Source organism: Cydia strobilella, chromosome 7 (assembly GCF_947568885.1).
Source record: "Cydia strobilella chromosome 7, ilCydStro3.1, whole genome shotgun sequence".
Taxonomy (NCBI): domain Eukaryota; kingdom Metazoa; phylum Arthropoda; class Insecta; order Lepidoptera; family Tortricidae; genus Cydia; species Cydia strobilella.
Window position 1 is genome coordinate 18,695,326 of NC_086047.1, and position 27,013 is coordinate 18,722,338.

The window sequence follows — 27,013 nt, forward strand, 5'->3', positions numbered from 1 at the left end:
CTTTTACTATGGGACCAACCACGAAATCGCGAAAAAAAAATACCCTCCCATAGAAAATGGACCAGCCAAAATGTATGAAACAGCCAAATTATTTTTCGCGATTTCGGGGTTGGTCCTGTAGTAAAAGTTGCTCAGTATTGCCCAAAACCTCCCTGGCAATGGGAATGCAATTATTTTTTAGCCACCGTGTACATTCAATATTTTTCATCACACTCGCAGTAAATGTGGAATTGCACGCAGGCTTAGCGGGAACTACAGAAAAAGCGTTTTCCCTAGGGAGTTATGAAGTTTCTAGTATTATAATTAACAGTTTTTGTCTCTATACTTCATTTTTGTATCGCAAGTATGATGAAAACCATTGTGTGTAACTCGGGGCGTAATTATATTGCAAACTCGAGTCTATAAATCGCTCCGGCAAGCCGTCGCGATTTAACTATACTCTCGTTTGCCATATTTAACTTACGCCCCATGTTACACAAAGTAATATTAACTACCCAATGAATGCCAAGTTACAGCTCTATAACAGTAAAAGTCGTTTTACCGCTTGTTTCACAATAATCAACTCGTTAATTTGGTTTAGTGGTATTCCCTAACACCTCATACGTTGATCATTCAGTAGTGCTGGCTTATTCGAGTCTAATGAGTCTATATAGGACTCGTTTCAGATTTGTGAGACTCGGTGCTTAAAAGTCTTGAGTCGTGTTTCGAGTAATCCATAATTTTTTTGCATTTGGTTGCATTATTATATCATAACTCGTGCCCGATCGAAATTAATAAAAAAAAAATAGCCACAAACGAATACAGAACCTCCTCCTTCTATGAAATTGAAGTCGGTTAAAAACTCAGAAGTGTTAACAAACTCACTAAATATGGACAGTTTATGATTTGCAAATTAATTTCGCAACAAAACAGCATCCATCATTTTTTTGAATTTGGTTACATTATATCGTAACTCGTGCTCGATAGAAATTCATAATAAAAAATAGCCACAAATGAATACAGTTAACCTCCCCTTCTATGAATTTGAAGTGGGTTAAATACTCAGAATTGTTAACAAAGTTACTAAATATGCACAGTTTAAGATTTTCAAATTAATTTCGCAACAAAACAGCATCCATAATTTTTTTTCATTTGGTTACATTATATCGTAACTCGTGCCCGATCGAAATAAAAAAAAATAGCCACAAATTAATACAGCTAACCTCCTCCTTCTATGAAATTCAAGTCGGTTAAAAACTCAGAAGTGTCAACAAAATCGCTAAATATGCATAGTTTAAGATTTAATTTGCAATTAATTTCGCAACAAAACAGCACCTATTCGCTTTAGGCGGGTACCCGCTTTAAGCTGCTTTCCCCTACTTACGAGCACAAATACGACACTTTTGTCATATTTTAAAGTTTATAAACTCGAAATTGGAAAAGGCGGGACGCTGTTTTGATGACCGGTCTGGCCTAGTGAGTAGTGATCCTGCCTGTGAAGCCGATGGTCCTGGGTTTGAATCCCGGTAAGGCATTTATATGTGTGATGAGAACAAATGGGTGTTTTCTATGTATTTAAGTATTCATATATTATACTATAAATATCGTTGTCTGAGTACCCAATAACACAAGCCTCCTTGGGCTTACCATGTGACTTAGTCAATCCGTGTAAGAATGTCCTGTAATATTTATATCAAAAACCGGACCCTGTAGTGACCCTGCCTGTGAAGCCGATGGTCCTGGGTTCGAATCCCGGTAAGGGCATTTATTTGTGTGATGAGCACAGATATTTGTTCCTGAGTCTTGGGTGTATTCTATGTATTTATGTATTTGTATATTATATATATATATCGTTGTCTAAGTACCCACAACACAAGCCTTCTTGAGCTTACTGTGGGACTTAGTCAATCTGTGTAAGAATGTCCTATAATATTTATTTATTTATTTATTTATTTAATTAATATTTTTAAAATAGAAATAAAGACAACTAGTATTAAATAGTATATTACATACTTTGGACAGTGAAGTACCAAAGGAAGGTCTCAAATCACATGTAATTGTCGTCGATAAATAATATATGTATGTGGTCTGAGGCTTTCTTAGTTACTGCCCGGGGTACTAAATACTCGTATTAAATTGAGTCTCAAAGGTAAGGCATTTTAATACCGAGTCTTTAGCTGTACCAGCACTATGATTCAGACTTCCCGCTGTTAAGCTGTTAAGCCGAACATTAAACGACTGGACCGGGCCCGTATATGTGGCTTACCGTCAGAGAAGGACCTTTTATTGCTTTACTCTTCATGTGCATTAAGGACGTTTATATCACAATTTCTGTTGGATTTTTTGATGGAAAGATCCTTAATGCACATGAAGCATAAGGGGTTTTATTTCTTTCTGCTGGGTTTCCGCGCTCTCTTAAGAGCCCGTGTCGATTTTGGTCGCAAAAATGTAAAATTGATAGATTTAGTCGGCGAAATTTTGCACCTTTTGTTACCTAATTGAAATAACAAGTACTGGTTTCTATTAGCACGTCTTCTTATCTTACCTTTTATCAGATCATTTTTTTTTAAAACAGACTCACTAAATTAGTAATGTTTGCTTTTCTGATGGACGTTTAGGTAAACGCGCGTAAAGCACTGAGTCGCTCTTATTTGTAAATTTCGTAAAGTTTGGACTGCTAAACATGGTAATTTTGTATTACACATATCCTGTACTTGACGTTTATCAGACTACATTTTTATTATTATGACTTTGAAGTAGTGTAAATGAAAGTTAGACGACATCAATTTTCTCCAGAAATTACTTCAAAACAAGTGACAATTTCTCTAAAAATCGACTTAAATTCAACGTAATTTTGATACTTAAACAATCTACAACATTTGCTGAAACTATTCTTATACATCAATTTGTATAATTTACCACCATGATTTTTTGATGAATTTTTAAAAACTGCCCCTTCTCTTCATGCATTACCGGTGACGCACGCTCGCGACCTCATTATTAAAAGGCAAGATGAGAAGACGTGCTAATAGAAATCAATACTTGTTATTTAGATATAACGTAACAAAACGTGTATAATTTCAACGACTAAATCTATCAATTTTACATTTTTGCTCCAAAATCGACTACGGCCTCTTAACAGTATAGCCGGTAAGCGTCAGCATGGCCGAAGTGTAAAGTCAGCAGGTTCTCGTTGTTTTCTGACTCCGTGCAGTGTTTATGAAATTAAAACATGGCTCTAGTGTGCTCTAGTTATTGCGATGATGTAAAATATTTATAATGCTTTAAACGTATTGCAATGCGCTTAGTTTCAAATGGATCCTCGAGTTAATACATATTTAAACACACGTATTTACGTATTAATACACAACGACGACGTTGATTTTAAAGATTTGTCATAATTTCCTAAGCATATCTGTCTCCATCAAAACTGTCACGACAGAATTACTTTTAGCAAACAAAAATCAGGGGCCGTAATTTGTCATAAGCTATTTATGGCAGTGGGACACGCTATCTCTGTGGCTATCACCAGTTTGGCACTGACATAAACGCTACCGAAAACGTAAGTTACTTTCTACGCATCTCGCTCGTAGTCGCATATTAGTGCGAGAGAGATGTAAAGAAAGTAAATAACGTAGACGTTAGCGTATATGTCAGTTTTGACATTGTCAGTGACTCATGGTATGGGTACTTAAACCAGTCTATATATCGTAATTTCTGATACGAAATTATAATTTGTGCCATTATAAGTGCCGTAAACGCTTGATGAACATATTAAACTTTTTTTACGTTTTATTACCAGCGGGCTTAACACGGTAGCATTTTTATCACCTGTCACTGCCTGTCACTTTCGCACTTACACACTTGTTAGAACGTGACAGGCATGGTGACAGGCGATAAAAATGCTACCGTGCTAAGCCCGCTGGAATCAAACTGGTGCTCGTTTTGAAAGTGGTAAACCTGAAATAAAAAGAAAAACAATATTAAAGTTTGATTAACAGATCGCGCAAACAAGGCACTAAGGCTTCGGTGGCTCGGCCATCTTGAGCGAATGGGAACTTGGGAAGCGATCGGGCGGTAAAAAGAGCGTTTGAGGGAAAACCGACAGCACGCCGCCCGGTCGGTCGACCTAGGTATCGATAGGCGGTTAAAGTTTGATTAACAGATCGCGCAAATAAGGCGCATAGGCTTCGGTGGCTCGGCTATCTTGAGCGAATGGGAGGCGATCGGGCGGTGAAAAGAGCGTTTGAGGGAAAACCGACAGCACGCCGCCCGGTCGGTCGACCTAGGTATCGATAGGCGGTTAAAGTTTGATTAACAGATCGCGCAAATAAGGCGCATAGGCTTCGGTGGCTCGGCTATCTTGAGCGAATGGGAGGCGATCGGGCGGTGAAAAGAGCGTTTGAGGGAAAACCGACAGCACGCCGCCCGGTCGGTCGAGCTAGGTGTCGATAGGCGGTTAAAGTTTGATTAACAGATCGCGCGAACAAGACACAAAGGCTTCGGTGGCTCGGCCATCTTGAGCGAATGGGAGGCGATCAGGCGGTGAAAAGAGCGTTTGAGGGAAAACCGACAGCACGCCGCCCGGTCGGTCGAGCTAGGTGTCGATAGGCGGTTAAAGTTTGATTAACAGATCGCACGAACAAGGCACAAAGGCTTCGGTGGCTCGGCCATCTTGAGCGAATGGGAGGCGATCAGGCGGTGAAAAGAGCGTTTGAGGGAAAACCGACAGCACGCCGCCCGGTCGGTCGACCTAGGTATCGATAGGCGGTTAAAGTTTGATTAACAGATCGCGCAAATAAGGCACAAAGGCTTCGGTGGCTCGGCCACCTTGAGCGAATGGGAACTTGGAAAGCGATCGGGCGGTGAAAAGAGCGTTTGAGGGAAAACCGACAGCACGCCGCCCGGTCGGTCGACCTAGGTATCGATAGGCGGTTAAAGTTTGATTAACAGATCGCGCGAACAAGGCACAAAGGCTTCGGTGGCTCGGCCATCTTGAGCGAATGGGAACTTGGGAGGCGATCGGGCGGTGAAAAGAGCGTTTGAGGGAAAACCGACAGCACGCCGCCCGGTCGGTCGACCTAGGTATCGATAGGCGGTTAAAGTTTGATTAACAGATCGCGAAAATAAGGCACAAAGGCTCCGGTGGCTCGGGGATTGTTAACCAAGGGGTGAAAGACACTCATTTCTGCCGAGGTATTTTGGTGCTCGAACGCAGTGAGAGCGCCAATAGTCCGAGGCTGAAATGATGCCTTTCACCCGAGTTAAACACTCTACTTTTCATTTCGAATACGAGGAAAGTAAAATGAATGTTTTTTTTAACATGGCTAAGTATACATTTTTATAGTATTTCTTGAGGGTACTTTCAATTAACAATTTAAGCAAAAGTATCGTTATTTATGGAATGAAGAGTCAAATATCAGACTGCAAATTGTATATCAAATCCATTTAAACTCAAATTTCAATTGCTTATCGTAAAAAAATTAAAAAAATCGTATTTCGAACGTAAAATGCTCTAGTGCCGACACGTATCATTTTCTGCACACCTTTTAAAACAACAAGGACCCTCTTTCAGAGCATGAGAAATGATAAAGATATTGTATAATATTTATTCATTTGTTATTTAACCTTCAACGTCCTCTCTGCTTTAATGTTTATTCGATTTTTTTTAAATAGCTTTTCTTTTGAATTTTGCAATCAAGGTTTTAGGGCCGGGTCGAAGATTCTTTTAAATGGAATCTAAAAAGTGCCATTCCATTTCGTAAAGGAATGTTTCATTATACTGAACTTCATTGCATTGATGCCTGTTACGTTTCATAAAACAGTGACAGTTTTAAAATATTAAATAATTTTACGGTTTAGACACTTTTTTTAGTCACTCGCAACAGTATAAATTGACAGTTTTGGAAAAAATACTTGAAAGAAATTGCGAAGGTTCGGGCGGAGTAGGTCACTTTCTTAGGACGTCACGTTCTGAGTTCGTCACATTCTGAGAACGCCACTTTCTCAGTACGTCACTTTCTGAGTTCGTCACATTCTGAGGACGTCACATTCTGAGAACTCCACTTTCTGAATACGTCACTTTCTGAGTACGTCACTTTCTGAGTTCGTCACATTCTGAGGACGTCACATTCTGAGAACGTCACTTTCTGAATACGTCATTTTCTGAGTTTAATTTGATACTAAAAAAGTGACGTACTCAGAATGTGATGTCCTCAGAATGTGACGTCCTCAGAATGTGACGTACTCAGAAAGTGACCTACTCCGCCCGAACCACACAGAAAGCTCAATAAGGCCAGTGTACCATTCATCCTTCTTCCCTGTGACTGGCAAATACCTGGATCTGAGCTCCGTTTTGAGTTGGTTTACTGTGAAATCCTGTAAATCCTCCGCCCGCGTGCTTTCCATTGTTCAAGATTACGCCGATATTACCTAATTAGTTAGAAATATAACGAATTTCCCGTAGTTTTTACTGAATATAAAACGTATACTCGAAATTTAGTAAAACTTTACAAGAATTAATGATTAAAAACTTGAGATTTAATTTATTTTCCGAATTCGTCCGCAGCGCCATGTAAGATAGAAACAACGTTTTCGGCCATTATGAATATCTTTCTCATCTTACTCTAATCTAATTCTATTACATTCAATCAATCATTCTTCTCTTTTAATAACAAAACTCCAGTGAGACACAGATATATTAACAACGGGTCACTCACGTATTTTAAGTCGAAAAACGCTCGACATGTTTCACTCCGTACCGAGTAGTGTCATCAGGAGCTTGCGTTGACGGTGACGGACCGGCGCAGACTACGGGCCGCAGCGCCAGCCCTCCGCGCCCGATAACTCGGCGTAGCAGGGGGGAGCGAGAAACTACCCTCATCATTCTTCTCTTTGTTTCTAAGGTACATTCAAGCACACTGTCTGGTTCACTCAATACGTTTCATTTTACACAGTAACTATAATATAATGCACCTTACAGTAGGTATTAGATGACGGTATATACCTATATGTAAGACATAGATATAAGTATTTAAATACATACAAAATATCCATAACTCAGGAGCAAATATTCGAGATATATAAATAATGGGATTCGAACCTGAGACCTCCACAGCATGAACAGGATACTATAGTAACTATATATTGAATAGTTGATTAGTAGGTAAACCGTACGCTTATTTGCCACAGACGTGCCAAAGAAGGTAATTTTATTTTTAAACCATCCAATCTTCATGTCGTGACCTTTCCCCCTTTCTTTAAGTAAACACAAACAGAAATACCATTACACTAACGTCTTGAGCCCCACGGACGTGAAATCGCGTGCGAAATCGCAATCAAAACTCGGTTCTAAATCTAAAACCGCAATGTCGTTTTTTAAGTGGCAAATTTAGACCAGGTTGAGACTCCAGGGGTTTACTCCAAATTGCACGAAACGAACATTCACTCAGGATAATTGTTTTTAATTAAAACGAGCCGTTTCCGCGCACTTAAGGCGGTTATGTCCAAATTGAGTTTGGCTTAGCCCACTCAGGTCCAAACGCAGATAAATTAGACAACGATACTAGAACTAAATATAGAAGAAATATTCGTATTACAAAAAAAATGCATACGAACACTGGCTAATATTAAGGTACCAGACAGTTGTAGACCCTATTTTGTTCAATATAAAATCCTGACATTAACATCAATCTACATATTCGAGATTTGTAAGTTCGTTAGGAAATATCCACATTTTTTTCCAAAATTTGCCGACCGTCCTCGACGATATGAAAGTAGATACAAGCACAACCTGGCACCACCCGAACGTTCAGTACTACACCTACACAAAACAAGCCCAAAAATGATGGCCATTAAAATATATAACTAACTCGGCGACGATATTAAACTTCAGACATCAGATAAACATTTTAACAAACTGTTGAAGAACTTATTAGTTAACAAATGCTACTATAAATTGAATGATTTCTTGGAATGATCACGAATGTTACTAGTTTTAATTGAATTTAATGTTAAGGTTAATGATCACGAATGGTATTATTTTTAATGGAATTTAATGTTTATTGTTAATTATTAGTTTTAATTATTACTCACATTATTATTTTTATTCGATTTATTTTATACCAATTCTTATTAAACATTGCATGACATACAAATTCTTAATCTTGACATTCTTGACATAACTATTAAATAAACAAATATTATACATATACCCTACATTTTCAATGTTAAATTTAATTGTTAATAATATCTCCAAGACATTAATAAATTTGTTGCAATATAATTTTAAATTACAATGTCTTAACCATACTTTAGATTTAAGACTATTGCTGTGCCCTACCAGGGTCCATACCCACTATGTATGTACCACCAAATGTAAACCATGGATGCAATAAATAAATTATGAATTATGAATTATAAATCGATGAATCGTTGTCGGCGAAATGATATTCAATTAAAAGTTTGTCGACAAAATAAGGGAACACGGTCTACGCTCGTGTAATATTAGCTTTAGTTGCCGGGAATGCGGTAAACTTAAGGGTCCCCGGCAAGCTCGGTTCTCCATACAAACGTAGTTCCGCTCTCATTTTAAAACGACTAGCTAGATTGCTCTGAAACTTTGTACTTACAATAGGATAAGGTATACAGAGCGATCAATCCAAATGGCTCAGTATGAAGAAGTCAGAAACTATGAGAGATAGCGAAATCTGTGATTAGGAACCATGGCGTCGATTTTAGATTTAATAATAATGACATTCAGAAATGAGTTAGAGTCAGAAATGATGATATCCGCAGTAGAACTAGGGTCACCGACATAGCTCGCAGAATTGTGAACCTTAAGTGGCAGTGGGCGGGGCACATTGCTCGCAGAACTGATGGCCGTTGGGGCCGGAAGGTTCTAGAGTTCGGAAGACGAACTGCTGGTAGGCCTCCAACGAGATGGAGCGACGACCTGGTGAAGGTCGCGGGAATTCGGTGGATGCGAGCGGCACAGGATCGGTCGGAGTGGCGAGCCTTGGGGGAGGCCTATGTCCAGCAGTGGACGTCTATCGGCTGACATGATGATGATGATGATGATGACGATGATGATGATGAATAATGGCATTCAAACTTTTTTTTTAACTCATACATAACCGGGAATCGAACCTTGTCAATATTCTTATGTAATAGCGTGTAGTATTTGTTTGTATAATTGATGCTGAAAGTAAAAGGACCAAATTTTACGAAATCTTGTGTCAAAAAATGGAATGCCATTATTATTAAATCTAAAATCGAAGCCATGGTTCCTAACAACAGATGTCGCTATCTCTCATAGTTTCTGACTTCTCCCTACTGAACCATTTGGATTGATTACCCTGTATATCTATGTCTGTAATTAGTTTATGTAGCTTCAGATACCATAGTAAAAAAAATACAGCGTATTTAAGTTTTTCATACCTACAAACCTTGTATTTTTCTTTTGTTGCGGTACATCTTTTGTAAGTATCACATTTTTGATATGCTTATATGACTTTTTGGTTTCAGAATAAACGAAAAAAAAAAAAACTTGCTTTTGCTCTATTTCGTTTGTTTTATAAACTGGAGCTATATAAACTAATTTCAGACCTAGATACTCGTATACCTCATGTCATCGTCAATTTGCAAAGTTTCATTACAATCCAACACGTAGTTTTAAAATGAGAGCGGGAGTTTGTATCGGAAGGTGCAATTCGGCCGAGCTTGAATAGAATAGAATATAAAATATATTTTATTTGTAGTAATTATACATCGTCATATTCAAAATTATTTACAATTAGAAGAACAATATACAATTATAAAACTAATAATACACTTAAAAGGCATATGCAAGTCAATACGTTTCTATTAACTTGAATGGATTAAATATAATAAACTATGGTGAACATAATTAAAGCAAATTTCATTAAATTGGATTATATATATTAAAAAATTTAAATGTCATGAAGTAATTACATTAAATAAATTTTGCCGGGGACTCTTAAGGATGACTCACGTTAGACCGGGCCGTGTCCGGGCCGGAGTTTCCGGCGCTTACTTTTCTATAACATGACAGGTGATCACGTGATGCTTTCCATAGAAAACGAAGCGCCGGAAGCTCCGGCCCGGACACGGCCCGGTCTAACGTGAGTCATCCTTTAATGACTGCAAACTTTGTCGTTACCTAGTTTTCTCTAGGCGCTGAAGCTGAAACCATTGTAAACGTGTAAACAACAACGACAAACGGAAGACAACTACTAGTTTTAATGAAAGAGTTTTATGTTTGAGAGAAAAGTACGAGTAGGTGTACTGTGTAAGGAGTGTACAGGTTTTTAAAGGGTCGGCAATGCGCGTATAATATCTCCGGTGTTGCAGGCGTCCATAGGCTACGGTAACTGCTTACCATCAGGCGGGCCGTATGCTTGATTGCCACCGACTTAGTATTAAAAAAAAAGGTATTGGCTTCATCGGGAAACCGTCACGTTTGATAATTAAAAGGGCAATTTCATGGAAAGTTGCGTTACTAAATTAAGTACTGATCCACTTTAAATCATCCATTCATTCTTTTAAAATTATGGCTTCAGTCCAGTAGAACCATTTCGCCAGTATCAAGGTCTTAGGAGCTACATACTAAAATTGTACGGTTAGTACTTACAAGACAGTGTACGGTGATTTTATTAGCTCTTGTTAGAGATAGCGACTTTACAAGAGGCACGTGGACTACCGGCCGTTGACTCCAAAATGGTGGTTAAACGCGCTTCAAGATTAATTCTCCATTCACTGCACACTACCACATTAGTTTACTGTATAATAAGCTATATATATTACACTTTAAACAAACAAACAAATAAACAAATTATTTATTCGTCGATCATAGGTGTACACAACATGATATTGCATATGATGGTAAAAAAGAAAAATTGTTCCACTATGTCGTACCCAAGGGCATACGAAATTAGCCTCATGCATGAAGTTTATATTTGAATGAAATATGTTTTATTCGGATGTTTGTTACCGTTATATCATGTTACAAATGCATTTCTGTTTTTAAATTACCATTTAATTACTTAAAATTATAAATAAAAAGTACAAAAATTTGCCCGCGAAAAGCTAGTGAGCGAAACGCTCGAAACGCCACGTGACGTCACGCGTTCGACAGATTAGTGTCATTAGTAGCAAACGTCAGTTGGGCCGCCCAACGTGTGACGTCATCACGCTCTGTCGAATTCGCGCCAAAAATTATGAGCGTTTCAACCGCTCAAAAATTTTCAACATTTTAAATATTTTTTAATAAAATAAATTTAAGGTTTACAAAAGTATTTTTATCATTTCCGGTGTTCCAACGATATAAATTATGAATCTTAAAATAAAAATAAATTCATGCATGGAGCTAATTCAGTTTGTTTGCTAATGGCAATTAGCATGCACCATGCACTAAATTAATATTTACAATCAGTGTGTATATCAAACAAGCAATTAACTCAATAGTAGTTTTTTTATATTTCAAAAACAATTAACAAAAACAAACATAATAAACCTTAACCTATAGGTAAAAAAGTTGGCCTTAATCACCGTCAATGGGCAAGGTGCCCAGAAGGCTGGCCGTATTTCCACGCTGTATAGCGATACTAACACGCTGTGCAAAATAGTGGCCAGCCCTCTGGTCGCCCGATGCCTCTATTAGGCGCGTCGCTAAATCTTTTAACTCAATTAAATAATAGTAATGAGCAAAAAAGATATCATACTATAGGTACATTCATTTCATGCTGGCTATAATTTGTTTGTCTTCTCCATACATTAGAATATAATTGACCGATCAAATGGGCCTGTTTACGGATTGATTACTATTTATTGCGAGTTCATACATTAGCCACCGAACGCAAGTAGGTACCCTGTATTGAAGCTATATAAAGTGTGTAATATCATGAAGTTTCCAAGTAAAAAAACTATGTCTATGTTTCCGTAAAATTTCAAAGAACACTTCTTCGAAATCCCTCAGTAGATCCTTACTGTCTGTGTCAAATTTACGTAATAAAGTTTCGTTAATTTTATTATTGTCCATTCATTTTATTTTTGTCTTATTCTTGAGAAGCATCTGTTTAAAATGAGGAAAAATTCTTGGTTCTCGTGGGAACGGACGACCGACAAAAATTTGTGAATTTTTTCATGTTTCAATTATTCACGAGCTATGTTTATGAATTAAATAGGACTCCTTTTATTTCGAATAAAATAATAATTTGAGCATAACAGAAAAAAATTGGTCAAGCGCATGTAAGATCGAGCACAATAAAGATTGAATAAAATGAATAGGATGAGGAGCTTCTTATCAGAACGGGCTACGAAAACTGAAGATAAAAATACGTACAGACAATGAGCGTATTTTCATTGACCTTCCTTACTTATATTGTTCAAAAAGTAAATAAATTCGAAGGATTCCAAACTATTATTCTAAAAGTAATATTTCGGAGGCAGTTTTATTTTTTACTACGTCGGTGACAAAAAAGCATACGGCCCAACTGATGGTAAGCAGTCTCCGTAGCCTATGGACGCCTGTAACTCATGAGGTGTTACATGCGCGTTGCCGACCCTAACACTCCACACCCTCGTTGAGCTTATTTAAAAAGTTTATATATTTATTTTTAAGGAATTAAAATATCACTTTGTTTTATTACTTTCAAAGTGTCATAGATTATTTTGAACTGTTATATTTCTTGTCTTTGTTCTTGAAAATCAAATCTGTCACGTTCTGACTCCTAAGCGGTACTTTGGAAGCATGCACTTGCAAATTTCGAAAATTGAAATTCGAGTAATTAGTTGACCGATTAAATATGCGGTAATTTCATATAATCTAGTTTTCGTGTGAATTGTTCCATGGGAAATTATTTAACAACTTACTACAATTTCTTGTCAGAGGTAGGTACTAAGGAAAATAGCGGGATTTTCCTAGTGCGTTTCCATCAGTTTACTGCAGATATTAGGAACACATAAGGGCATTTATCGGTGGCATGGGGTCGTTAACTAAACGCGGAACCTTAAGTGCCTATTGACCTTCCATAGGGTTCTATTGTAACGGGATCAAACAACGGAATATTTTAACATTATGGGTCATGAGAGGTCCACAATAGTAGATTGCTAACCAAGGGATGAAGGGACGCTTTTCTGCCGAGGTAGTTTGGCGCTCGAACGCAGTGAGTTCGTTTTCATTTCGAATACGAGGAAAGTAAAATACATTTGTTTTTAGTTCCGTACCCAAAGGGTGAAAACGGGACCCTATTACTACTAGACTCCACTATCCGATTGTCTGTCTGTCCGTCTGTCTGTCACCAGGCTGTATCTCATGAACCGTGGTAGCTAGACAGTTGAGACTTTCACAGATGATGTATTTATGTTGCCGCTATAACAACAAATACTAAAAAGCATGGAACCCTCGGTGGGCGAGTCCGACTCACACTTGTCCGGTTTTTTTTAAACATGACTAAGTATAAAAAACTGTAATAGATGTCATATATTAAAGAAAAAGTGACGAAGCCCTCCAGTGGTGAAGGCCGGATTCGAACCGGCGTCTTTAGCTATCGCGGCTAACGCCATGAACCCCTAGGCCACCCCGCCACGGCGGTGCCCGTCCGAATTTCTCGACTATATGCCATCTTAGTAAGACTAAGTCTCATCTTAGTAATAATTTGATTTGTTCCCAAACTTGTTCATGACTAAGTATAATTTATTATAGCATTTCTTCCGGGTACTTTCAATGAACCATTTAGTTAAAAGTATTGTTATTTATGCAATAGGGAGTTAAATATCAGTATGGAAATTGTAACTGTAATTTTGGATATAACTGTGTTCCCATACTTAAATCTGTCTTAAGTTAAAACGCGTTTTATCTAGAAATAGATACCTATACCTACAGTGTGGCTACCACCAGTTTGGCACCGACATAAACGCTATCGAGACCGTAACTTACTTTCTATGCATCTTGCTCGTACTCGCATATTAGTGCGAGCGAGATGTAATGTGAAAGTAAATTATAATAATAATAATTTTTGCCCAAGCTGAATTGGAGACCTTCGCTTTCGCTCGGCTAATAGAATTATTAACTTGCCGTATTTCCCTATTTCAACTAGCTTCTTCATAAAATATACCGCCATTTTTATTTCCACAGACACTGAAGTCAATAATCTTATAAAACATCTCACGTTTCTTTTCAACGTAATCTCAGCCATGTAAACGGCACCTCGTTCTTATATTTGCTAGATTTACTAGCATATCCTAGGCTATAAATCTTTCTTTGCTCCTGATTTGATTCGTGTTCGGCAGAGACTAGTAGATATTCAAGACGGACATACAACACCGCGTTACCCGCGTGCTTCAACATTGTTATTGTGGCGCTTTTTACTATTTCTCCATTTTACGATTAATCTGACGATGTCATGCGCTTAAAGGTAGATGACAATTTACTACTATTTATGACTTTTAAATGTAAAATTAGACTTGCCTAGGCGCTGTCGTGTCATGTGACTTAAGTGACACTTTTTATATGCCAAGAATGAATGAATGAATGAAATTATTTAATCCAGAAAATATTTCCATATCAGGTTAAAACATTTAGAATGCCTAATAACTAAACTCTAAAATGTAAAAATAATATTAAGCGCCATCTACAACAATGACAGTTCTCGAGGCATTTGTATAAGAGTTGTTAGTCTTCTTTATTTATTAGACTGGTAGCCGTATAAAAATCCTCAGAAAGTTACGTCTGAAGAGATTTGAAGTCATAAAATGCTTCATTTTTAGGGTTTCGTACCTAAAGGGTAAAAAAGGGATTTTATTACTAAGACTCCGCTGTCCGTCTGTCTGCCCGTCTGTCCGTCTGGCCGTCTGTCCGTCTGGCCGTCTGTCCGTCTGTCCGTCCGTCTTTCACCAGGCTATCTCGTGAACCGTGATAGCTACACAGTTGAAATTTTCACAGATGATGTATTTCTATTACCGCTCAAATACTAAAAAGTACGGAACCCTCAGTGGGCGAGTCCGACTCGCACTTTTCCGTTTTTTTTTTAGTTTCATGGTTTTATATTCAAGCCGCTTTGAGCCATAATGGCTCGATGGGAGTAAAGTTAAATTTAAATGACACAGAATAGATGTCGTGAGAAACAAAGCGGGTTTTGAGATTTTTGATGTAGAATAAGTAGTGAGAGAGGAAGGTAATTTATTTGTCTGATGAGCACAAATATTTGTTCCTCTTGGGTGTTTTCTATGTACTTAGGTAGTGTATTTAAGTGTACTACACAACACAAACCTTCTTGAGCTTACTTTGGGGCTTAGTCAATTTGTGTGAGGAATATAAAAAAACACTTGTTTTCTATTTACAGAGGACCTTCTAAGCCGTTCAAAAAGATATATTGACATTTTCTTAATTGTTGGTATCACTAACTTATAGCTTTTGGACGTAGATTTGAACATGGAACAATATCAAACAGTTAATACCACAATTTATTACTTAAATTGAGCATGTTGTGAACTTTCTTATGTTGTTGTTATAAGATATTTTATTATTGTATAAAAACTACTGCGGATGGTGTACCGGGACAAACCTTACTGGTTTATCGGTACTTTTATATAATTAAGTTGTATAAAATAAATAAATTTCTCAGTTGCAAATTTATGCAAGGCTAAAATTAACAATAGCGTGGACCTGGCAGCTTTGTTGTCGTCACAATAATATCGTCATTGTTCTTGTGAATAAATAATAATTCAATTCAATTCAATACTGTAGCTGACTCTTAGCGCCACTTACACCAGTTACACTATCCCACTAACCCGGGGTTAACCGGTTAAACCTGGAGTTACCATGGTTACCAGTACTCGAATTTAAACTGTTGTGAGACATACTAACATTAAATTATTTTACGTTCACGACGACCGTGTACGCAATACACGGTTGTCGTGAACGCTGCTCGCACTATTAGTGCTTGAGAAAGGAGACCTAGGCTCTCCGAAACATGTCGCGCGAGTGACTAAAACAAGTGAGTCTAAACCGTAAAATAATTTAAGGTTACCAGTACGTTTATTTTAATACATTTATTAGTAATCTCATGACTTCCAATCGGCAAAAGCCGATAGGAAAAACCTTTTCACATCACCAATTCGAAAAAGGGGTTTTTCTTCCCTGCTAGGAGGGATCAAAGTGGCACTTTTCTTCCCTGCTAGGAGGAATCAAAGTAACACTTTTCTGTTCTAGGACACTATTGAAATTTTTTTTAGCACATAATTTTATTAGCTTAAATAATGTTTTTAAACGTCATAATTACCTCATAGGTGATGTGAAAAGCAGTATGTGTCACATGGTAGCAAAATTATTTCCACCTTGGGCGTAACACACTAGAATCCCTCACTACGCTCAGGATTCTACTTTAGAATCCCTCGTTACTCTCGGGATTCTATTATAGAATCCTTCGCTTCGTTTAGGATTCAATGTACGCCCTCGCCGTAAATATGTCATTTTGCTCCCTTGTAACACAATCTACTATTGTATCTGCGCAATAAGAGTGAAAACGCCGTCGACGCGTCGGCAGGCGTCGGCCGATGCGAGCCGAGCCGAAATGTATTTTCTTATCTCGAGGGGCATTGTGAGCAGGCGGTGATACTCACTTTACGACGGCGTAAAATTATAAACAAACGTATCAGATAAACCGGCCAAGTGCTAGTCGGACTCGCGCACAAAGGGTTCCGTACCAATACGCATTTTTTTTTTTCAAATCGTCAGAATAAGAGTAGCTCCACATTATCGTCAGATTAAGGTTTTACATAATTGGGACATCAATCTGGACATGTTCTGGATACGCTCGAGTTTTTCAATATGGCGGTAAAACTATTATTAAAACTAAAAAACCTGACTGTTTACATATATTTTTGAAATGATGTTATGAGGTGTGGTTGAATTTGTCAAAATTGTGGTAGTGACATAGGCTATATACATTTTGAAAATGGCGCCCGCTAATGAAAAAAGGGTGGGGGGATTGTATATGTAGGCGGGGATTGGGAATATATATGTAAACAGTCAGTTTTTTTGTTTGTTTTACTAATAGTTGCTGTTTAATGTAACAGAAAATTATACTTTTTTTCAACTTAATGTACTTTCCTTATTTTTTAATATATCTGGTTAATACTTTTTTTACTTTATATAGAAGATATTCACAGTCACTTGGTATGTGTTTTGGAATAATACATTTAGTCATTTTTAATTTAGAGCAGTTCAAAGTCAACTATGGATTGTGAATTTTTTTACGTTTTCTAATAATTTGTTAGACCAAGTATTGAAAATGTTACAGTATGTTATATATCTGTGATCTACTCACAAAGCCCTTTCATTTAGTACCCAACATGGTATGTCTTAAAAAAAAAGTAAAAAACTTTGTACTGCCGACTTTATGACGTCACAGCAACTACCCCCACCACTTTCGCGCTTGTCATCTCATATATTTGTGTTCAGGACTTTATACTGAATGCACTGATACCAAATTTACCCATGTCCGAGACGACATGAGAGAAAATCGATTTCTAGAAGACTTCTAGACCATGGAGACTATAAAGGAGCCAAATCTCTATGTATGAAAAGTGTCCATCAAAAAACAGTAATTAGGCGGCGCCACCATACACCGAAATACTACCAAAAACAACCTACGTAATTTGGTCGGGTTATTTGTTGCCTTATATGGTTCATGTTATACTCATGTCCCAGAGCCTAACTAGCGCCATCGGAGAGATTAGGAACTATTATTTAAAGCTGAAAGCGGTCACTTTTGCAACAATTCTGCCATAAGAGATTGTCGTCCTTTCTATACCGTCCATATTCTAGACCAAACCGACCCTCTATCTTGCACGGCGCTACAATCATGGAGACTATATAAAGGAGCCAAATCTCTATGTATGAAAAGTGTCCATCAAAAAACAGTAATTAGGCGGCGCCACCATACACCGAAATACTACCAAAAACAACCTACGTAATTTGGTCGGGTTATTTGTTGGTTCATGTTCTCAAGTCCCAGAGCCTAACTAGCGCCACCGGAGAGATTAGGAACTATTATTTAAAGCTGAAAGCGGTCACTTTTGCAACAATTCTGCCATAAGAGATTGGCATCCTTTCTATACCATCCATAGCTACAATGTGACGTTGTCAATATGCGCGCAGTACAGTTGAGTCTCTCGCTGCACAATTCCCGTGGGGTCACTTTGCGCTCTAGCAAACTCCTATATGTAACTACCCCCACCACTTTCGCGCTTGTCATCTCATATATTTGTGTTCAGGACTTTATACTGAATGCACTGATACCAAACTTACCCATGTCCGAGACGACATGAGAGAAAATCGATTTCTAGAAGACTTCTAGACCAAACCGACCCTCTATCTTGCACGCGTGCACGCCGCTACAATGTGACGTTGTCAATATGCGTGCAGTACAGTTGAGTATCTCGCTGCATAATTTCTGGTGGGGTCATTATGCGCTCTAGCAAACTCCTATATGTATTCTAGTTCATTAAGCCAAATAGAAACAACGACATGAAATAGAAATGCCTATCGACTTTTCACAAAAAAAATAACAACTTTTTGGGCAACGTATAAGTGGCTCCTCTGGTGTTGCTTATGTCCATGGGCGGCGATGACTGGTTCCCACCAGGCGGTTCGTCTGCTCGTTTGCACCCTATTACATAAAAAAAAAAAAAAAACAGGCATAGCCAACCCATTACGAACAGTAGTTAGTATTCAGTGAGCTAGATTGTTTTATTTTTGCTAGAACTGCAAGCTCTGTTGGGAGTGAAATACTGTTCCCATTCCATCCATGCGTTTGGAAAGCTAACGATCCCCAAAAAGTACCCCTAGAGTAAATTTTGTGTTAAGTGTCCTTTTGAATGGGATTGGATGGGAAACGACTTGCTTGGCGCTGTTCAAAATCCCATACAACAATAGACAGAACGAATCGAATCGAAATCTATCGAATGAAATTAACAGGTTCTGGGCTCGGGCTTTTAGTGCCGATCGATGACATCAAACCACACATTATTTCAAATAGTATTTTCGTACTTATCTTATCTTATTATCTTATCTTTAATTATATATCTTATAGTTTAATTGTATTTCTTAGTATCCCGCCGGGTCGACAGGGGATCGAAAAAAACTTAGATTTTAGAACAATATATCTTCTAACAAAACAGTAATTGTGAAAATTAGCAAATTTGAAAAATGCTCAAGTTTGACAAAACCCGCGTCAAGGATAAAATGAATATAGCCAGTTTTTTGAGAATATACCTATAGTCCACATTTTCGTTAAAAATAATCAGTAAATTTTGTCCCGTTATTTTTACTCACTTAAGATTATTTTTAAGTGCTACGTTTGATTTTTAAGTGCTCGGAAAGCTTTCGTAACTGGTGTAGACTCAGCCAAACCTCGTCCTGTGAAGTCAAGCGTAAATCACATGATAGAGGTGTCACGTGCCAAAATGGTTTTCAATTACGTTTACCAGGTCTTGGAAGTGACCCAACAACGGCAGTAGACATTTTGAAATATCACGTAATGACACTTAGTTAGAACCTTTATTAATCCATACTATCCATACTCCATACTAATCCATACTAATATTATAAATGCGAAAGTCTGTCTGTCTGTCTGTCTGTCTGTGTGTTCCCTCTTAACGCTTAAACCGCTGAATCGATTTAGATGAAATTTGGCATAGAGATAGGTTGAGTCCCTGAGAAGGACATAGGATAGTTTTTATCCCGAAAATCATCCCTGAAGAGAGTAAAAAGCGGGGTGGAATTGAGATAATTAACGAAGTGCCTGCTAATTTGTGTGCATAATATGCTTAAACTTAGATTGCTATGAGAATTTTTCCAGGCGCTATTCTTTCTCTAGCTGCGGTTACTAAGTTCATGCAGACGAAGTCGCGGGCAAAAGCTAGTTTTAAATAATTTCACGGTTTAGACACTTGTTTTAGTCACTCGCGTGACATGTTTCGGAGAGCCTACACTGATAATAACAGTATAAATTCAATTTCAGCTTTATTGATTTGATATTAGGCATTATCCGATACTAGCCTCTATCCTTTCAAAGTCGTCCTTATAAACTTAATACTAGCAAATGGCTCTATTTCCTCCGCGCGAACGTGCGACGGAGCCGACGGAAGATACGTCGCTCCGATTTTTGGCTTTTACCACAAAAACTCTGAAAATATACTTGTTTTTTTTTTATACCACGTCGGTGGCAATCAAGCATACGGTCCGCCTGATGGTAAACAGTTACCGTAGCCTATGGACGCCTGCAACACCGGAGATATTACACGCGCGTTACCCTTTAAAACCTGTATATACACTCCCTTTTTTGAAGAACCCCATACTGTAGCCCCTCGGGAAAACCTCGGCATATAACCTCAGTATGTTTAAATGTTTGCTCGTCAGATCCCTCGGCAATATCACTAGCTATTTTTTACTAGTTTTACTGCTATGGTATGCAAAACCCGATAGAAAAAACCTTTATGTCAGCGCAATAAGAGAGAAAAAATCGTCATTCGGCTCGGCTCGCATCGGCCGGCGCCTGCGGACGCGCCGACGCCTTTTTGCGTTCGCTCTTATAGCGTAGTAAATACAGGTTTTTCCTATCGGCTTTAGCCGATTCCGCGTCGATATATTTGTGGAGACCCTAAGGATGCGATAGGTACTAGAAATGTGCGCGGAGGCGTAGCGAGTGTTTGTTAAGAGCCAATAGAATATTTATTAGAATATTTCATAAAAAAAAGGATCCTCGCATATCTCTGTTAAAAAACAGCCTCACGACACACAACTGAAATAAATAAAAATAAGTCATGCTCGAATAGATGACCTTTGGCCTATGCTCGTCTAGATGTCGACACCGTTTGATATTTAACAATTTTAACACATATCAGTGAAAGAACACGGGTCAAAGTCATATAGCAGTTTAAATTCTGCGTCGAAAGATATGGCAGTAAATTTACTGTGACTATAAAATTTACTATGACAATAACCCTCTATACACTCTATTCTCTTTGATATATTTTTTTTGTACACGTCGGTGGCAATCAAGCATACGGCCCGCCTGATGGTAAGCAGTTACCGTAGCCTATGGACGCCTGCAACACCGGAGATATTACACGCGCGTTGCCGACCCTTTAATATTACTCATACTTAGGATAATATAAGTTCTTAGGTGACTGCTAGAGGCGCTGTATAAACCTGCGATATAATTCTTGCTCTGTTTTATAGTATACTTAGAAAGGGATAGCATCGTTTGAAGTAAAGTTAGGCACATTAGACCGTAAAGATACGTAAAAACGTAACATACGGCCCGTTTATGCGTTTATTCACTTAAGGGTCTCCGGCAAGCTCGGTTCGCCATACAAACGTAGTTCCGCTCTCATTTTAAAACGACTAGCTAGATTACTCTGAAACTTTGTACTTATAACATATAACAATAGGATAAGGTATATCTATGTCTGTAATTAGTAGCCTCAGATACCATAGTTACGAAAATGCAGCGAATTTAAATTTTTCATACAAAACCTGTTTTTGCTCTATTTCGTTCGTTTTATAAAGTGGAGCTATATAAATATTGTCTTCGGTTACCGCGATAGTTACTCATGAAATAAAACTATGAAAACGGATTATATCGCGTATATTGAATTTATAATACATCCCGACGTTTCGAACTCTTTACAGCGTTCGTGGTCAACGGGTGACGGGTGATTCAATATACGCGATATAATCCGTTTTCATAGTTTTATTTCATGGAGCTATATAAACTAATTTCAACCCTAGATATACCTCATGTCATTGTATGTGGAAAGTTTTATTACAATCCAATACGTAGTTTTAAAATGAGAGCGGAACTACGTTTGTATGGGAAGGTGCAATTCGGCCGAGCTTGCCGGGGACTTAAAAGTATTCGAAATTTAAATTGGCAGCTCATGGTAGAGACACAGAGGACAGATAAACATTTTCGGACAAAGAAAATGTATATGTGAATGCGAATGCGAATGTGACAAAGGATTCTGTTTTATTTGGAAAAATGCACGGTAGTTTGAACCGCAGAGGGAATATTGAAAAATGACAGTTTCAAACTACAGTTTTAGTTTCGGACCTCTTCTTACCAACCCATTTTTTGTGCATCCTCTGTATCTTCAATATATGTTCTTATGTATTTTAGAGAGTATACATAACTAAGTTATACCCATTAATAAGCTAAGTTATATGACTATTTAAGAATGCCCTTATCTTTTCTTGACGGTATCGTTTGGGAGGAAAAGATGACAAGATACCGAGCAATTAAATGTAGGTATTCGACACTTAGACGCCTGATTACTTAAAATTGATATTTTGATTTAATATTGACGGTAATTGCCTGCACGTGTTGAATTAATTGGTGTAAGCGAGATACTCTGAGAATAGAGGGTTTATTATCGCATGATTATGACGCTTCCGTAGGGGAGAAAGGGGGCAGCTATCACTAGGCAGCTTAGAACAAATGCGATACGATCTTTAAACCTTAGAAAAGAGCGTACTTACTCTCAAAACTCTTGGTGTTTTTGGCTGACGTTAATTGCTTAGGGCGGTTTGAGATTAGCGTTTTATACGAGCGTATAAGCTCGTTTTCAGAAGATTGTCGCTTGTTAATAAGGTTGATTTCAAATTGAAGCTGTATGGAAATAGCGCCTTATTGACAACCGACAATAAGTACCCTTTTGATTGAAAATGGCACATATATGGTCGTCTTTTCCCACGCGTGCCATTCGTACGAGAGTTGTCGCACTAATAAGCTCGTACAAGCTCGTGCCATGGGAGCTAACACGCACCGGTTCGAGCGCACACGCCGGTGTAAGCTCGTATACGAGCGTCCGGATTTTTCAGCGCGAAATGTAGCGTACAAATGCGCTAGTCTAACCGCCCGCATGAGGCGATTCGTCAGCTTGTTTTCTTCCTACTTATATAAAAAAACAGTAATGTTCTGCTGTATGATACATGCCAGTCATGCCACAGTACTAAGTCGTTATAATAGGGATGATGACACATGTTGAATTTTATAACAAAATCTAGTAACAGATAGCAAATGAGCAATTTGTTACAATCATGTAGATATTAAAATAATATATGGAAATAATACAAAAATACAGGACTTGAAAATTTTAAAATGTAAGTAAATTTTTTTACTTCAAAAAAGGAAAAAAGTAAGGGTACCATTCGATTCCTTCATTTTATCCAAATAAAGATTATATAACAACTATAGAAGTCATGAACGCAATATTTCACCGACACAAACGCAATTTTCTTGTTTTGTCCATACATTTTAGCCTAGAGTTTTTTTTATACCACGTCGGTGGCAATCAAGCATACGGCCCGCCTGATAAGCAGTTACCGTAGCCTATGGACGCCTACAACACCAGAGATATTACACGCGCGTTGCCGATGCCGATCCTTTAAAAACCTACCTTTAAGTAAGTACCTACATTAGCACATTTAGGTATATGTGTATAGTGTATAAGAAAGTTTTAGATAATCGTGTATGTGTTTTCGAGTTCTGTAAAACCGCCCCAGATAATTTTCCCTCTGTCGGAAAATTTGTTTTCAATCGGAGCAATTATGTCTCTCAATTACTTAATTATTAGTGAAATTCGTGACACGTACACACTATAATGGAGGTGTCTGGAGCGAAAACGATAATGATCCTAATATTAATATTCTAAATATGAGAATTTTTATGTTTGTGTCTGGATATAGGATGGATAATATATCTGGACTTTAGTTCCTTCTTCACGCAAAACCGGCGAATTACGATGGAATTTGTAACCTAGAAAAGGACATAAGGTCAATGCAGCTAATTCCGTCTTGGGGACAATTCAATTTTATCAAACAATAGTTCACAATTGATAATTTCATCGACAGAGCAGTGATTGCTTTTAGTTTTGGCAATCAAAAGCAGATGTTTTTTTTTCTACGGTTCAAAATTTCAAAAATGCTACGATGACCTTAGGTTACTTTTTAACCCGGAATTCATCTCTTAAAGGAGGCAACAGGGGTTGAAATTTACTAGACTACCGACTGGTCAAGAGAAAATCAACGTAGTGACGTATCAGGAGCTCAAAACAGTGGCAGAGAGAAGAACGGAGTGACGGATACACCACCGACAAGAGCCAGGCTCTTAAGAGTTATGATGATGACCGACTGGCCGATACAAATGGACTGAAAACCGACTGCGCTTTGCAACTGGCTTGCAGTCCCCATACAAGCTGCAGTTGGGTTGCAGTCCATCTGTACCGGCCCTAAGGGGTGGGAGCAGCTCAACGAGTTATATCAAGAGCCCGCCCAAGTTAACTCTGTACTGAGGACCTAGCCAAGATTAGACTAGATTAGATTAACTAGACTTATATTGACCGGGATATAGACCGTGATCGTGATTACCTTTTGTATTGTCACGGTCTATATCCCGGTCAATATAAGTCTAGTGAAACTAACCGTGAATCATTCAAAACTCTAGATTAGATTGTATAGTTCGACGGACTCCATGGGACGAATTCGCCAGCAAATGCTAAGACTAATGCTAATGCTGTTTGAGTAAGATTGAACGGGTTTTTCATGCGGGGCAAGATGAAAAGTCGCCCGTAATGCTTCAGCATCGGCATACGGACGATTTTTTGTCTTACCCCTCATGAATAACCCGTTCAATCTTACCCCAACGCACCCTACTTATGAATATTTATCTTCTCTAGTCAATTTATTCTAGTATGCTGGCGCAATGTTACAGTTAACAATAAATTCACTCGTTAATATACATTTGTTACTAAACTCTTTGTAGAACTAATAAATCTTTTAAACCAGTAATGTGTTTACGATACCAGTCGATGTTTACACATAGCCATCAATGCTTCTTTTTAGTGTTTCAAACTCGGGTTTTTTAAGAAATTCATGGGAAAAATTACCGATCAACGTTTTTTAGAAGAAGAGCAAACACCAAAAATTCTGTCTATATCTCTAACTAGACGGCAGACACTTTGACGAGTCATTGATTATATTTAACTAGTGAGTACTGTAGTTTTGAAAATCCTTTATAACTTCCCACAAGTCCCCAGACGGTATAAATCTTTGTTGAAAAATCATTTGACTATAACCACAGGTGACTTTATTGATATACGAGTAAATACCCTCTGACTCTCTACCCTGAGCTGAAGTGCGTATCTTGACTGCGGAGCTCTTTTATAGTGCATTGCTTTATAAATAATGCCATAAAAGGGGATAAGATAAAACTCATATATTCTTCCTACGCGTACCTAGTTTCGAAATAAGGGTTACGCTCGACTGCATTATTACTTAGTTATTAGGGTGGTGACGAATTTGTAAATTTCGCTTGTAATCGTACGAGGTAGTCTTGTTATATTAGACCTTAAAGGAATTCATTTATTCTGTTTTTAGTATTTGTTGTTATAGCGGCAACAGAAATACATCATCTGTGAAAATTTCAACTGTCTAAGCTATCACGGTTCATGAGAGGGCCTGGTGACCCTTTTTTACCCTTTAGGTACCCTACAAATGGGACCCTATTACTAAGACTTCGCTGTCTGAAAAGTACTTTGTTCGTTGAGTCGTTATCTCAGTGTACTCACAATGGTCTTAAGCGCCATAGACGCTATTGTCGCTTAAGTCCTTTACGGCAAATTCCGCATTTTGAAAAATTGCCAAAAACTGGACCGACCAAAAAATTCTATTTAATCATAGAATTTGGTCACAAAATTTCACTAGAATCGGTTGAGAATTGCGACCTGTAGAGGAGAACATCCGGACAAACGAAAGCAGATTGCCCGAGTCAAACGGAGACGCTAACGCTTCGGTCAATTACTGTTATGCAAACATTTCTTTCAATGTAAAATAGCTGGCCCAATATTACACGGTTCTATGTTTCACTTTTATCGATCTGAAATTTGAACTTTATCATAGTGACATTAAGTCGAATTTCAACTATCTTGAAAATGTAACATAGGACCCTGTTATATTGGGGCAGCGAAATGTAACCGAAAACGTTGCATTTCCAATATCAAAATAGCCTGTTATCCGAAAGCACGCGTTTGGCATTAGACCGAGCACTTGAGATGCCGTGGAATGGCGCCGACGCCATCATACTTGATTTACTGTTTCGGCTGGCACGTGTAAAAAGCGGCTGAAAGGCATTCCTTTCAGTAAATCCATTGATTTACGTAATATTACGATCGTACTTATATTACATTTGTCTAGACTTCATAGCATTTATGCCAAATAGTGAAATTATATTCAGATGGGTCCAGCAGCCCAGTAAACTTTGGTAACAACTAGTCTATGTAACACCCTTTAAAGAGATGATAAATGTGAGTTTTGAATGATTCACGGTTAGTTTCACTATAACTATATAATCGCACTTAAACTATCGTGAGACATATTTCAACAGCGCGTGCGCAACGAGCGACGAGGCGGGCGGCGCGGGCAGTGCACGACGTACAACCGCCGCGGACACTCGTGCCTGAGGATGGATTCCCAAAGAATCCGAAACATGTCGCCAAAAGCGACTAAAAATAATAGTGAGTAAAAACCGTACTGATAAATATTTTGATAACTATATAATAATACTATAATAATATTTTTTTATAGACTTATATTGACCGGGATATAGACCGTGATTACCTTTTGTATTATTTATGAGTCTAATGATAAATGTGGTCGAAATATCAGCTATCAACGAGTCTTGGTAGCTCAGTTGGTAAAGTAGCGGGCTGGTATCCCGGGGTCGTGAGTTTTCCCATTATTTCTAAGCTTCACAGACACCTTTTCACAAAACAACGCTTAGGCACATTACGAGACATTGTTAACTTTTATAACCGAAAATCCATTATCTCTGAAACATGGCTGAATCCATTGAAATAACCTTGTGGTTCAGCATTTTATTAACTGATTCTATACAATGCTAATAACTTTACATGCCTAACTAACGTTGAATGCCTAGCTTTTCTAATCATC

General features: G+C 38.0%; 1 protein-coding gene across 2 annotated transcripts in view; it reads right to left on the bottom strand.

The window, feature by feature from the left end:
- LOC134742664 (cardioacceleratory peptide receptor-like) overlaps positions 1–27,013 on the bottom strand; it is a 140,997-nt gene that overhangs the window by 69,957 nt on the left and 44,027 nt on the right. Inside the window, exon 2 of one of the 2 annotated variants that reach the window (XM_063675850.1) lies at positions 3,902–3,939. The exons of the other annotated variant lie outside the window; for it this stretch is intronic. The gene's annotated coding sequence lies outside the window, so the exon portion shown is untranslated. The remainder of the gene's footprint in view (positions 1–3,901; positions 3,940–27,013) is intronic. 2 annotated transcript variants of the gene reach the window in all.